The sequence below is a fragment of the Catharus ustulatus genome, chromosome 9, assembly GCF_009819885.2.
Source record: "Catharus ustulatus isolate bCatUst1 chromosome 9, bCatUst1.pri.v2, whole genome shotgun sequence".
NCBI lineage: Eukaryota > Metazoa > Chordata > Aves > Passeriformes > Turdidae > Catharus > Catharus ustulatus.
This window is the reverse complement of record NC_046229.1, coordinates 4,636,659-4,650,143: the sequence shown is the minus strand read 5'-3', so window position 1 is coordinate 4,650,143 and position 13,485 is coordinate 4,636,659. Positions and strand designations below refer to the sequence as shown.

The window sequence follows — 13,485 nt, the reverse complement described above, 5'->3', positions numbered from 1 at the left end:
GGGTTGCAAGGAAAAATTCCATTAAGATAAGAACATCTGAGGGACCTAGAGACAGATGAGGTATGGAGAAGAGGGGAGGAATGATTTGGGGGTTGTTATGGCGTGGCACAACAGCCTTTGAGGGATGAGGAGAGAGCACATTTATCAACAGCATATGAGCAAGAAATGACAAGTTTGTGTTTATTTTGCTCTGCTTTTTTTTTTTGTGTGTGTGTGTGTGGTTTTTTTTCTGTTTGTTTGTGATCACTTAAAAAGCAAACCAGGTCTGTGTGTGGATGCCAGAAGAAGAGGATGATCGATAGGAACAGCAGGATGGATGGCTGCAGGAGGGAGTCAGAGGCTCTCTGACAAATATTGAATATTAGCTGGGACTGGGTGCCCAGTACACTCCATGTACACAGAGACAGATCCAGAATTCGCAGCACAGTCAATAAGGTCAGGACAAAGCCCAAAGATGAGGATCAAAGGAATGATTTCAGCAAGTTCTGGAGGACTGGTGACACATTGGGAAGACAGAGTGCAAAGGCAGGATGAAAGAGCCAGCTCAGCTGAGCATACACTGATACAATCAAACCTCTTGCAGACAGCCTTTCCTCTCCTCCTTGGATGCCAGAATTAATTTGGGAGAGTGGAGTCCTCAGTGTCCCCTCCACAGCACACCTTTCTCTGTGGTCCTCTCCAAAACCAAAGAGCAGCTCCTGCTGCTTTTACCAGATGTGTTCTGATCCACATGGCTTTGAAAAGAGGGGGAAAGGAAGGGGAAAAGATGGGATAGGGAAGGGGAAGGATAAGAAAAAGCAGTACCAGGATGGTGCTTTTTATGGTAGGGTTTGCTCCACATATGTGAAGCTCTTGCATATTGAATCCTCTGCTCTGTCCTGTCTGCAGCTCTCTGGCACTTGGGTAACCAGATTTCTGAATTTTCACTCTTCCTTCTCATTTTCAACTGTGAGACACTTCAGGAGCAGTGAACAGCAGCATGTTGAACTGCTGGCAGGAGGTACAAGCACGACACTGTGCTTTGCACATCACCCCTCTGCAGGTCGGGGCTCGCTGCTGCTCTGGTGGCTCTGGAGGATTCTCACTCCTGCCTGAGGCGCTGCCATGGAGCCTCGATGCTTTTGAACCCTTTGGTGAATCAATTAAAAGAGTAAAAATCAGAGTTCACAGGACAAGAACTCTTCAGGGATGACTCAGTGTGTGGGAGCAGCGTAGGCAGTGGAAATGCAGCCAAGTTCCTTCTTCCCCCAACCCAGCATCAATTCTACAAAGCTCCTGCAATTTCCATTCACCCACCTGATAAAAACTTCTGAGCATACAGATAACACATTTATAGGCATCAAATAGTTACCTAGCCTGCTAGATACTGTTATTGTACACAGATAAGGTACAACAGACACCCATGTAAAGGAGAGAGGCTAAGACTGATAAAACTCCCCCAGCACAAAGAGCAGCCTCACACTCACCAACCCCTTAGGCTCTCATTACCAACTCTTTTAACTTAAAAAGAAACACCAGAAATCTTTAAAATCCTTAAACAGTTACAGCAAGGTCACCAAATTGCACCCAAACACCTCCCTCACTTCTTGCAGTCAGACACACAAGTTTGGGTTTCCTCTCATCTCACCAGTTTGGTATTTTCTTCCTTTTCTTGCCTGATTTTCCAGTTACCAGAAGAGAAGTGTGCATAGGAAGCAGTCTGTATGTACAACTATTTATATATATGATTTAAAATAATTAAAGCCTTAAATAGTGTGATTTTAGGGGCAAAGCCATTTTTAGAGCAAGGATTTCAGTTCTAACCCTGGGTGAACAATTAGCTGATTCAGAGATGGATTTATGGGGACAGTAGAGTTCCACTGGGCAGAAAGACACCAACATCATGACAGGTGAATGGAAGTGTGTCCTCCTTGACATCCCAAATGTTGTGGGGTGTCCCCCAGCTCTCCACAGGCCCAGGAGAGCCCCCAGAGCAGTAACCCCTCTGGGAAGTGCAGCTGCAGTGACACTGCCCAGAGAAAAACAGTCAACATTTGGTTCTAAAACCATTTCTCAAAGGTTCAGAAAACACAAGCACAGTAAAATTCTGGTTGATTCAGGTGCAGACCTGACAAACTTGCAAGCCACAAGGAGGAGAGCATGCTTACAAGTCTCTGTGGGGAATAAGAATTACTGGTTTTGTTCCTTAAGTACATTAAATAAGAGAGTTTTGACTTGGAATCAATAGGAAAGCTCAGAAAGTTAAACACAGAATACAACAGATTATGCAGAAAATGATCCTTGAAAATTTTTGCACTTATACAATAAAGGAAGATTTTATCTTCCCTATGACTGGACCCCTTAGTTCATTAAATGCCAATATTTTGGTCTATTACTGCATTTTATGCAGCAGTGCTGAGCCCATAAATGTGCCAGGGGGGCTGTGAGTAGCAGCACTGGGGGTGGCAATAAAACACATACAGCAGGGCACTGTGTCTTCAGTAAGGAGGAAAGTTGTTGTTCTTTACACAAATCTCAGGAGATTAAGCAATGGGAAAGTGTGTCAGACAGCAGGATTTCACGGTCCAGAAACTCAAAAATAAGATAAAACTCCAAAATCGAATTACCACTCCTGCCAATAAGCTATTACTGTGCAGTTATTAAATACACACAGACATTCCCATGACCAGGCTGCACTGTAAATCACACTTGCAGACAGTTCATTTAATGAACAGTGTTTGAGTAGACAATCTGTTTGGGATTCTATTAAATATATAACTCCACTTGCTAAGGAATGCATTCATACCTGAACTTTCCTGCAATCCTCCCTTTAAAAGAGGAGGAGAGAAGAACAAATCATTGCCAAGTGGCCATTTTCAGTTTCAAAAAGCAGCAAGTGAGAACCAAAACTTGATTTAATTTATTAATAACAATTTACCTTTAAAGAATTTATCCTGTAAAGCTGGATAATAGCCTAGAAGAAAAACACACACAATTTTGCCTGAAGTTTTTAGTAATTAAAATATTACGCTGTGTATTTAATTTGCTTGTGTTGCAGGAAATGCTCTTGCCTTGACATGCACTTTGAGGATGTAAACATGACATAGGTGTCCTTCTAAGCTGCTCCTGTGTCCCAGACATTCCCAGTGCCTGGAGCTGGCACTCAGATGGCTCCTGCCTCATCCCCAAGCATCCTTCTGGTTTTTCCCAGGGAGCCAGAACCTTCCTGGGGGATTTCCCTTCCCTTCTGCAAGGCTTTGGGGTTGCATTTCACCTTGTGCCCAATTGGTGATGATGCCTGAAATCCCAAATCCCAGTTTTATGGGAGAGCTTGGATCCCTGTTGCTGGATTGGTGCAAAACCAGGAGCAGCAGGTGGGGAAAAACCTTCCTGAGGGACTGAGCTGTGCCAGAGGGGGTACAGGGATATCCCAGTGGAAACGTGGATCCTGGGGCTGCAGTGTGTGTGCTACAAGCAGAGGAGATTTAAAGGCAGTGCACAACCTCACACTGCAGGATTTAGCCAGGCTCCATCAGGATCTAGGGGCAGATTCTGCTGGAGAAAAGGAAGGTGTCTTATCAGGGATCTGCTGCCTGGGGCTGCTTTGCATTGTCCTTGGAAGCACCTCAGTGTGGAATCAGGCTTTCCTGGCACAGAGGTGTGATGGCACCAGCCCTGCTCCTGCCAGCAGCTGAAGGTCACCAGCCCTGTCCCTGCAGGGTGGGCACATGGACTGTCCCACACTGGCCCAGAGGCTTCAAGGACACCCCTTCTGGGCCAGATAAATCAAGTTAAGGAGCATCTCTGAATGCTCAGCCAGATGGATCACTTGAATGACTAAACACCCTAATGCATCTTTTTGAGAAAAGATATTGGCTTGTGCAATGAAACAGATAATTGACTATTCCATGGAAACTGTTAGGGCTTTACCTCTGGGATCTGCAGGAACCCATCTCTCTTGCTACAGAGGAAAGCCAGCTAGTGTTTGGGGTTGATTTTATCCTCCTTTTTTTTATTCCAAAGGAAGATTTGGAACAGAAACCAAACCCAGGGTGCTCTTGCCATATCAATCCCCACCAAGGTACCACAATAATCTGGGACTGAGTGTGAGCAGCAGCCCCCTCAGGCAATGCAAATAATATAAACTTCCAAAAAGAACATGGGTACAGGGCAACCTGTCCTCCATCCAGGCAAACTTCAAACTCCCCCATCAATCTCACCCCATCAACAACCTGATTCCAGTGTTTTCTCTCTCTGATCAACTGTTACACTCATGGAAATGGAAAATATCTGGTTTTTTCTGGGCTGTGGTAGAAGGAGGTGAAAGGAAATCATCCACCCCCACCCTTCTCTGGCTCTTCCCTTTTCCAAATACATCAGCTCTGTAATTTATAAAATAGTATTTTGGGGGTTTTTTGCTAATAATACAAAAAGTGAATGAAATCCAGGTTATGGAGCTGTAATTCCAGGCAGAGCTCCGCCAAACCCATGGGCCTCTTAAGGGTTTATTCCTGTGCTTTCTCAGGACATGAGCTCCTTGATGGAATTACAGTGCTGTCATTCAAGTTGCTTGTTATTTGTTCTGTATGTAAATAAAGGGAATGCATTTAAAGGGCTGCACTAATGTATTCAAATATTTGTAGATAATCCACTGTAAATCTCCAGACTGGAGGATTTTGCATAAATGCTTGAATCTGTAACAGCTAGGAGGGAATTCCAACTCCCTGATCGAGTAAATTACACAAAAAAAGAGCAGGATGATTAGACCAAGCACATTAATATTCACAATAAGTTTTGTCTGTCAGCATTCAGGACTGAATTCAAGGGTTGCATCCCTCTCAATATTTGTGTGGCAGGAGGAGAATTCATCCATAATCAGGGTGTAACAATGCCCCAATACACATTTCATTGTTACAGAGCACCCCAAACCAGAAGGAACTGAGCTGCTCATCGTGTTTACAAATATTTTTCATACAAGTTTTAATAGCAGATCATCTGAGAGTTTTTACTGTCCAAATATCCCTTCTCTTCACATTTTGGAAAGTTAGAGAGAGGTTCTGACAGCCCTGAGCCACTCAGATCTCCCACAAATTGCTCCTACATTTATCTACCAGGAAAAGGCCTCTCTCCATCAGTAAAGGTGTTAATAATATATACACGTATTATTAACTGCACTTATTTTCATTTCTTGCCCTGGAGTCATCATTAGCAAAGATTAAACATGCATAAATCAGTCTCTCCTAAATTAGTGAACATCAGCAAATGTCACCTTGTTGAAACGAAAAGTTATTTATTTATTTGCCTATTTATTTATTTATTTTCCCAAAAAATGGATGGTGTTGGAAGACATCCATTGCATCCCACCACTATTTTTAGCCAGGCCCTGGGCTGCATCCCATTAATCTCTCATTCCAAAACAGGGGAAATCAAGCTCTGGAATTTTTTGGCCACGTGTCTTACACACCCTAATTTTCCTAAAAAATCCTGTGTGGTTTGGAAATCTTATGTGGAGAGGATCAAATTAAATTATATCTTCAGCTACTTCTGTATTGTACTGTGCCAATCACTGGAAGTTGTACAGGTATAATAGGGAAAAGAGACTAGCTGTCAATATTGCAAATAAAAACTAATTAAGAGCAAATGGTTTAATGATAGAGGCTCATATTTCAACATTGCCAGTTCTGCTGTTTTATCACGAGTCTCTTGGAGTTTATTTGAAAGTCTTTCTTCTGAAATAAGGTGATTACATGAGTATCTCACCATCATTAACCAGGAGTAATTTCCCAGCCTTTCAGTTGCAGAGCTAAGTATACCTGCAAGGCTCAGAAATGAAAACATTCAACGTTTATTAATCTCACTAATTTTTGAGGGCCTGCTCATGTTATTAAATGTTCAGGGTTGGCTACACTGAGATAGCAAAAGTACCAGAGACATCCCAAATACCAGGAGGCTCTTTGTCCTTTCAAGGAGGGGAATGTTGGTGCTGTTTATTCATCACTGCTAAGTTTAGCACAGCTCCAGGCATGAAGTATTAAGAAATGTTCTTGTGTTGATTTGCATTTCTGATAATTATTTCCACGGAGCTGTCACCTCCAACACTGCCAGACAGAATCAGCTCCCCCAAATGGCACTGGACAGACAGGCAGGGAGGGGTCAGGTCTGAAATCAGGCAGAGTGGTGGTTCTGAACACCCTGCCTTGGGAAAGCAACTTGGGAATTCAACATCATTCCAGGTTACAGCTGCCCAAGTGAGTCATGCACGTGTTGGGATAATCCAGGGATAGAAGTGCACACATCTGGTCCCTGTACTGCATCTGCAGCATCTTGCCTTGCCTTGTCTGCATCTTCTTGCTGTGCAGCTTTTTCCTGCACACAGACAATTCATCAGGGCTGGGATCTGAAAGCCCTTCAGCTGCTGGACAGCCCCAGCTCTGGAAAAACCCATTTTTGAGGGAATATTTCCCCACCTGCAGCCACCCTGTAATTCCAGCTTTCTTTGCTGAGATGCTTTGGCCATCAGCAGCACACCTTTCCCTTTAAGGACCTTGGGTGGTTTTTTTTAATGGGAATGCCACGAACAACCCCAGAGTGACCCTGTTCCCTCCCAGCACGAGAGGGTGGCAGAGCAAGGAAGGTCTGGGGTGGTTTTGGCTCAAGAAGCCCCGTGTCACCAAGAACCTGGGCTTGCTGCTGTCCTTTGCTATAATTTGGGGCTATCCATGGAATGGAAGGAGCTCTAAAATCTCTGGATCCCCTCCCTGCACACTGGTGACAAAATTCAGCACGTTCAGTGCTGTGCTGCCACAGAGCATTACTCTTGACACCCTCACTGCCTTTCTGGTGTTGATGCAGAACAGCAGGAACATTGCAAAATTCACCAACAGCAAAATCAAAATATTATCCTTTAAATAATGGTTTAAAAGTTAATTTGAAATACTTCTATCAGTTTGAGAGAAGCACCTTTGGAATCACCCCAGAGCCAGAGCTAAAAGCAGTTTTGTTTTTGAACACATCAATCCTCTCTCCCAGTTAGCACTGCCACAAACATTTGCTGTGGACCTAGGAAATACTGTTCCCATTAACAGCCTGACAATATCCTGTGAATATGTGCACATGAGCAGATTTTTTTGTGTGCTATTACCCTTGAGCATCAGCTGGGAGAGCACACCTACATACAGAGGCTCAGGTAAACAAACACAGGGTGGAATACAGAATATAAATCATGGGAGGAGTTTAGTTCATGTTGTTTCCCCATTCCATGCTGGGATTTAGGGCTGGGATAAGGCAGTCCCTTCCACCAGAGCCCTTTTATCCATAGAAATGATTAAAAATTAACTAGGCAAGGAAGACAGATTGACTTTATCGGGCACTGCTGAGATCAGATTAACATTCCACTGACACAGGAGAGTTCAAAGTTCAGGTTCCTGTGTTACTGGAAGTTTAATTTTTAATCTTTCTTTAATAGTTAAGGTCTCGAGGAGTGCCCTAGGTAGGTCCTGCCCTGACATGAAGGAACCTCAGGCCATAAACTTGAGGAGTGGGACAGTAGAAGGTGTCCCTGCACATGGTAGGGGATAGAACTGGATGAGCTTTAAGGTTCCTTCCAATCCAAACCATTCCATGACAAAGTCAGCAAATATTTGTGACCTACACTCACTGTGTCCAGCCCCTCACTTCACACAGACAATCCCAACCACCAGAAGAGACTGTCTTAAAAACTTGGGATGCTCCACATTTCTGCCACTATTTTATTGTCTGCCTTTACTGTACTCCCAACAGTTGCTGAGAATTACTTAACATCAGCAAATACTAAGCAACAAATGTTTTACACATGACAAATCCTTTGCCTCTGGCATTTTCAGAAGTTCACATTTTTTCTCACAGCAGAGCCTGGGTTAGACTCTCACTTCAGCTGCTGCAAAGGTTACAGGAGAAATAAGGGACCCTGCCTCCCACCCAGCCTCACTCTCCTTTCAAAATCAAATTGATTGCTCTTGGATGGGGATGGGGGGGACATTCCATGCCTTCCCATCTGGGGAGCAGATTCTATGTGTTGAACATGCCTGTGAGGTAATATTTCAGCTGAATCTACTGTCTGTCACATCTGGTATTTTGAATAATCGGTTAAGTGAACTGTAAATTAAATTAAGCCAAGCCAGTGTCATAAACCTAAAGTGCATTTCCAAAGGTTCTCCCATATGAAGAGGGAGCTGGCTTTAGAAGGCTTTAAGATCCTGACTCTGAGAGCCTTAACTGCAAATAAATCAACAGCCTGTGTGCCTGTACCCGTACAACAGCCCCCCAGAGTGGATTAAAATTAAATACTGTCTACAACATGGATGGGTTTTCCTTCATAGACACCTGCCACGAGTGAAGGGCTCCTGATGGTGACAACCAGAGTAAGAGACCAAAGAGGAGATATCAGGGGGGACAGGATGCTGGAGGTGCTGCCCTGGGCGTGCCAGGCTGGCTCTGAAGGAGCAGGAGACACTGGCAAAGGGTCTGCAGGAAAGGTGAGGTTGTTTCACCTGCCTGACACTGGGATGAGGGACTGCTATCCAGAGCTGCTCCCAGAGGGATTTTGGATGTGCCCCAAACTTCCTTCCTATCTCCTGGAACAGAAAAAAACAAAAAACAAAACAAAAAAAACCAAAACCCACAAAAAACCCCAAACAAACAAAAAAAAAACAAAACAAAAAAAACCAACCACAAAACCCAAAAAAAAAACCCAACCAAAAAACCAAAAAAAACCCCCAAAAAAAACCCAAACCCCAAAAGCAACCCCACAATCAGGGAATTTGTGAGCTTGTCCTTGGGAATGCTCTCCACAGCCTCATGAATGATTCCAGCCAAAGGATTGTCTTTCCCTGCACCTCTCACAGCCCTGAGCACCACGTTTCACCAATAAAGGGCTAATGAACCACAACAGTTGTTCATATGTTTTCTTACTCCTTCTCTGAAATGTCACAATAAATCTATATTGCTGGGTAACAGCAAGCAGATGGATATGTAGCTCGTAATTTGGCATAGGTGTTCTCAATCAAGGCAGAGATTAATTCTCCCCAATGATAACCAGCTCTCCTGTTTGTTGGGAGCCCATTATCATTTTCTGAAAGGTTTTTCTCGGGACAAGGGTAAAAAGCAGCTCTCTTTGTCCTATTGCTTTATCCATTACAGAGAGAATGAGAGATGGATTTCTGGAGACATGGCAAGTTAACCACAGAAAATGACATCTCAAATAAGCATAAAACAATAGCAAAAAAATTCTGAGAAACACTCTCTGATGGAGCACATGGAATGTATCTCCTGTTGTTTTGTGAGCAGCTCAGGAATACTTTTGTTAGGATTGTTATTTCCTCAATGCAACTGAAAAATATATTTTAAAAAAACAGATCAAAACAAATGAAAAAGCTATTTTCTGAGATATGTCTTGCATAGCAAAATGAATGTGTCCTTCTTCCAAAGCCTTCAAACTAAATAACAGAATAGAAAAACAATATGGATTTTACTAGCTGGGAAAAATCAAATGGGGACACAGTGCCATTTCTCATGACATAGAAAAGAACTAAAATTTGTAAGTGAATGTAAAATCTGACAAATAAAGTGAGCTTTAGTCCTGACTTCCAGACCCTGCCTTGTTCCTGGTCCTGCAGGAGGTGTTTAGCATCTCTGAGAATTTACATTTCCTTACTGATCTTCTCCTGATCTCATTATTTCATTAAATACTCCTAAAAACATCCCCTTAAGGTATTTGTTACCCTCGAATTTAGTTTGTTAATGAGCTCCTAATTGTGGCATAGCAAGTTCATCAACTATTGCACTTCCATAAAACAAAGAGGTTCTGCAGCTAATTATTTGTTAAACTCATTATCAGAGCTCTGCTACTGCAAAATTTCGTAGGTGTTGAATTTTCCAGCTGACATCCTGCAGCAGGACAGGGGTGAGGACGTGAGCAGAGGTTTTGTGATAAAACAGCAGTGAGAGGGGTTTTAGATTCCCTGTTTTTCCTGCATCTCCCACCACCTCCAATGGACATTTCAGACACCCCCTGAAATCCAGGAAATCTCTGCACTGACCCTCGTGGCATTGGGCAGGATGAGCACAGGTAATGGACGAGTTTTCACTCCCTGCACACTAAAGAAGAATGTATTAGTAGAAAATGAATAGCTCTGTTGGTTATTGATTAACAGAAATGCTACAGTGCTCTTACGATTTCAAATTGCTCCTGATTAATGAGAGGGAAGGGAATTTAAAGAGTGATCTGGGAGCATCACAGAGCAGGGGCTGCAGCTCTGACTGCAGCATCCTACACCTTGCCCTGGAAATGGGGATCACCCAAGCCTGCCTCAACAGGGAATCCTCAACTGCAAAATACATTTCTGTATCAATCCTGGGGCTAAGGCACTGCCCCAACAGATCATTGTAATTCTTTACTCTGTTGGGTGAATGCTTCATTCCCTTTCCTGCCTCACTGTCATTGCAGGAGCTCTGGTGTGAGCCTGAGGATCCATCCCAAAACCATCATTTTATGCACTGTGGTGGATAAAAGTCACTCCTGTCCATTCCCACCTTTTTCTTTCTGCTCCCTGCTCCAGTGCACCAAGGTTAAGGAATAATGAATAATCAATAAGGCCACGTCTCCACCAGAGAAAAATGTTTCGGCCTGAACAGGAGAGCTGCAGAAGATTTAAATACAGTTTTGTGCCATCCACTCCAGCTTTGCTAATATGAGCTGTGAGTCAGCATCCTCTTCTAAATCACTGCAATTGCCATGTCCTCCAAGAAGGAGCCCTGCAGTGCTTCCCACAGCCCCTGGGATCTCAGCTTCTGGGAAGCCAGGACTGAAGGAAAAGAATTACTGGCGCTGCTCAAACACTCACCCAGCAATGGCACCCCTTAAAATTGTGCAGAATGAATCAGCAAGTCCCTTCCAAGGAATGCCTGCGTGCAGAGAAGCCAAGCAGAGCACCTTCCAACACTGGCATTAGTGTTATTTATTCTATATTTATTCTATATGTATATTTATTCTATATAGAGCTGACAAACCACTAGAACTGGCTTCTTGGAAAAAGGCAGAATTAGCTTTCCAAACCTGCACGTTGTGCTTTAGACAAAAATATTTTGGAAAGAGGGACTGTGTTTTGGTGCTGCCACTGACCAGCTCTGCAGGGTCTTTGCTCACTGAGCAATGTGTAACAAATCTGCCCTGCAGTGAGGCAAAGAGACTGGAAAAAAAACTTGTGAATCTCCAAGGTAAAACTATTCTATTACAAAATCACATTGCTATGCAGCACTCATTCCTCTGCCTCTTTAAGCTGAATGTGAATGCAGGCTGCTATAATCTTGTATTATAAAGAAAACACTAAAAAACCCCCCCAAAAGACATACCAACCTCTACTACAGATACAATCAAAACAGGTTTTAATTATTTGCAGGCAGTACTTTGCCATGTATCACAGTTATTCATTTATACTTAAAAAAATAATAACCCTACTCTATTTGATAGTTGGTGATACTGAATTAATAATTTGAGCAAGTCAGGAGGAAGTTAATGTAATCCTCAATTTGCTTTACATCTTCAGAGTCACCTAGGGCACTTTACAAGGCAGGTAATATTATCACAGCTGGACACCTTGGTAATCTTCTGAGCTCTTTTTCCTTTTCAAAATAAATGTTACAGATTTACCGTGATACTGCTAAAATAGCTGTTAATTTGCTTCAAAAGATGAAAGAAAACAGGTGAATTAACAGAACTCCATCACACTGAACAGAAATTCCAGCAGGGCACAACACAGAGGGGAGGTCCAAGGCTGCAGATGGACCAGCCACACCTCCCTTTTTAAGGGGAGGTTTGCATCCAACTCCTCCATCCTGGCTTTTTTTGGGGGCTTTTTTTTCCCCCTGTGATCCAAAGCTGTGGGATTTGCAGAAGGTGGCAGATGCTCCATAAGAGCAGATTTGCTATTTGGAAACCTCAGCTTGGCTCTTTGAGGCTGAAGCTGAAAAGAGAGGTGACAAGGACCCCAACATTTAACTATTCCTCTCTTCAGTCTGGTGTCCACACTCTGGAAACTCGGGAAGCTCAATGGATCCAAAATACCAGGACTAGGATGGACTGCAGGAAACCACTGCCAGCTTTCTGTGTCCAGGGACCAAATGCTTCATAACAACCAGTGTAAATGATGTGTTTTTCACAGAGGACAGATGTGAGCTGTGCTGTCAGCTGGAGGAATCCTGCAGTGCCTGAGCAGCACCCGCTGCACCTGCCCAGGTGGGGCTGCTCAAAGCCCCAAGTGCTGCTCATCACCTGCAGCATCTTCAGCTCTCCTTGACCCCAGCAGTGCTTTCTTGTGAGCACCAGGTAAGAAATTCCTCAGGTATCCCACAGAAAAACACTACTGAAATAAATCTCAAGTTATTAGGTGATCCTTTTTACCCCATGTTGCCTCCCAGCACCATTCAGGACACCTCAAAGTCCTGAACATGAACATTCCTCACAGACTGGCTCTGTAATTTCTATGGGATACCATTGCCTGCTCTTTAAATAGAACTTTAAAAACAATTTAAAATATATATAAAACTCATTTACACTCATTTGCATATCAGAAAAGCCTAATCAAAACCTCCCTGATTTCCACGTCAACTGTCATAGATGTTTTAGCAATCAGCAAGCTTATATAAAAAATAAAACCAAACCATATTTGTCTTCTTACATAAACTGTCATAGCAATAGAATGTAAAAAGTTAGATACCTAAATGACAGTGTAAAAGCTGGAATGATTGATTTCACAATGTTTCCAGGAATTATAAATAACCTCTAAGTGTCTCCACTGCTTTGATTTGCATAAGCAATTGAGAGTTCATTAAGTAGGAATTAAAACAAAGCTGAGGCAGTGCTGGGGACTTGGTCTGAGCAAGGACCTGGGTCAGTCAGTGCTGCTCCAACCTCAGCTCTCCCAAAAAGCTGCTGCAGATCCTGTTGGGTTTGGGAGGTTTTTGGTAGGGGGGAGCCAGTGCCAGCCTGGATCAACCCAGATTCCCCAGGGTCAGCTCTGGGGTTACACTGAGCTGTGGAAAAGCTGTGAAAATTATGTATACAGCAGGGTGTGTCAGCTTGGAACAGTGTGGGACCTCCACAGGAACCTCCAATGGAACGTGGAATCATGGAATATAATCACAGCCTCACTGAAGCTGGAAAAGACCTCCAGGACCACTGGGTCTGACCTCCAAAATCATCGAGTCCAACTGCTAAAACTTCAAAGGACCTTCACAGGAGATTCACAGGCCTCCCATAGAGAACCCCCCCAACATTCCAAGCATTTCCCACCACTGCCAAGGCTGGAATTTCCCCTCAGTGAACACTCACACAGCACCACAAACACACACACAGGTGAGATTTTTCCTGCCTGTGTAAGAAATGAGAGGCTTTTGCTCCTTTGGCTCTGAGCTGCAGCACCATGGACGTGGTTATGGGGCATGAAAAGGGAGGATGGGAGCACAGGGGAA

At 43.5% G+C, this 13,485-nt stretch overlaps 1 protein-coding gene across 14 annotated transcripts in view; it reads right to left on the bottom strand.

Annotated features, from left to right (window-relative positions):
- The window catches only part of DAB1 (DAB adaptor protein 1), a 408,913-nt gene that overhangs the window by 185,859 nt on the left and 209,569 nt on the right, over positions 1 to 13,485 (bottom strand). The gene's annotated exons all lie outside the window — the stretch shown is intronic.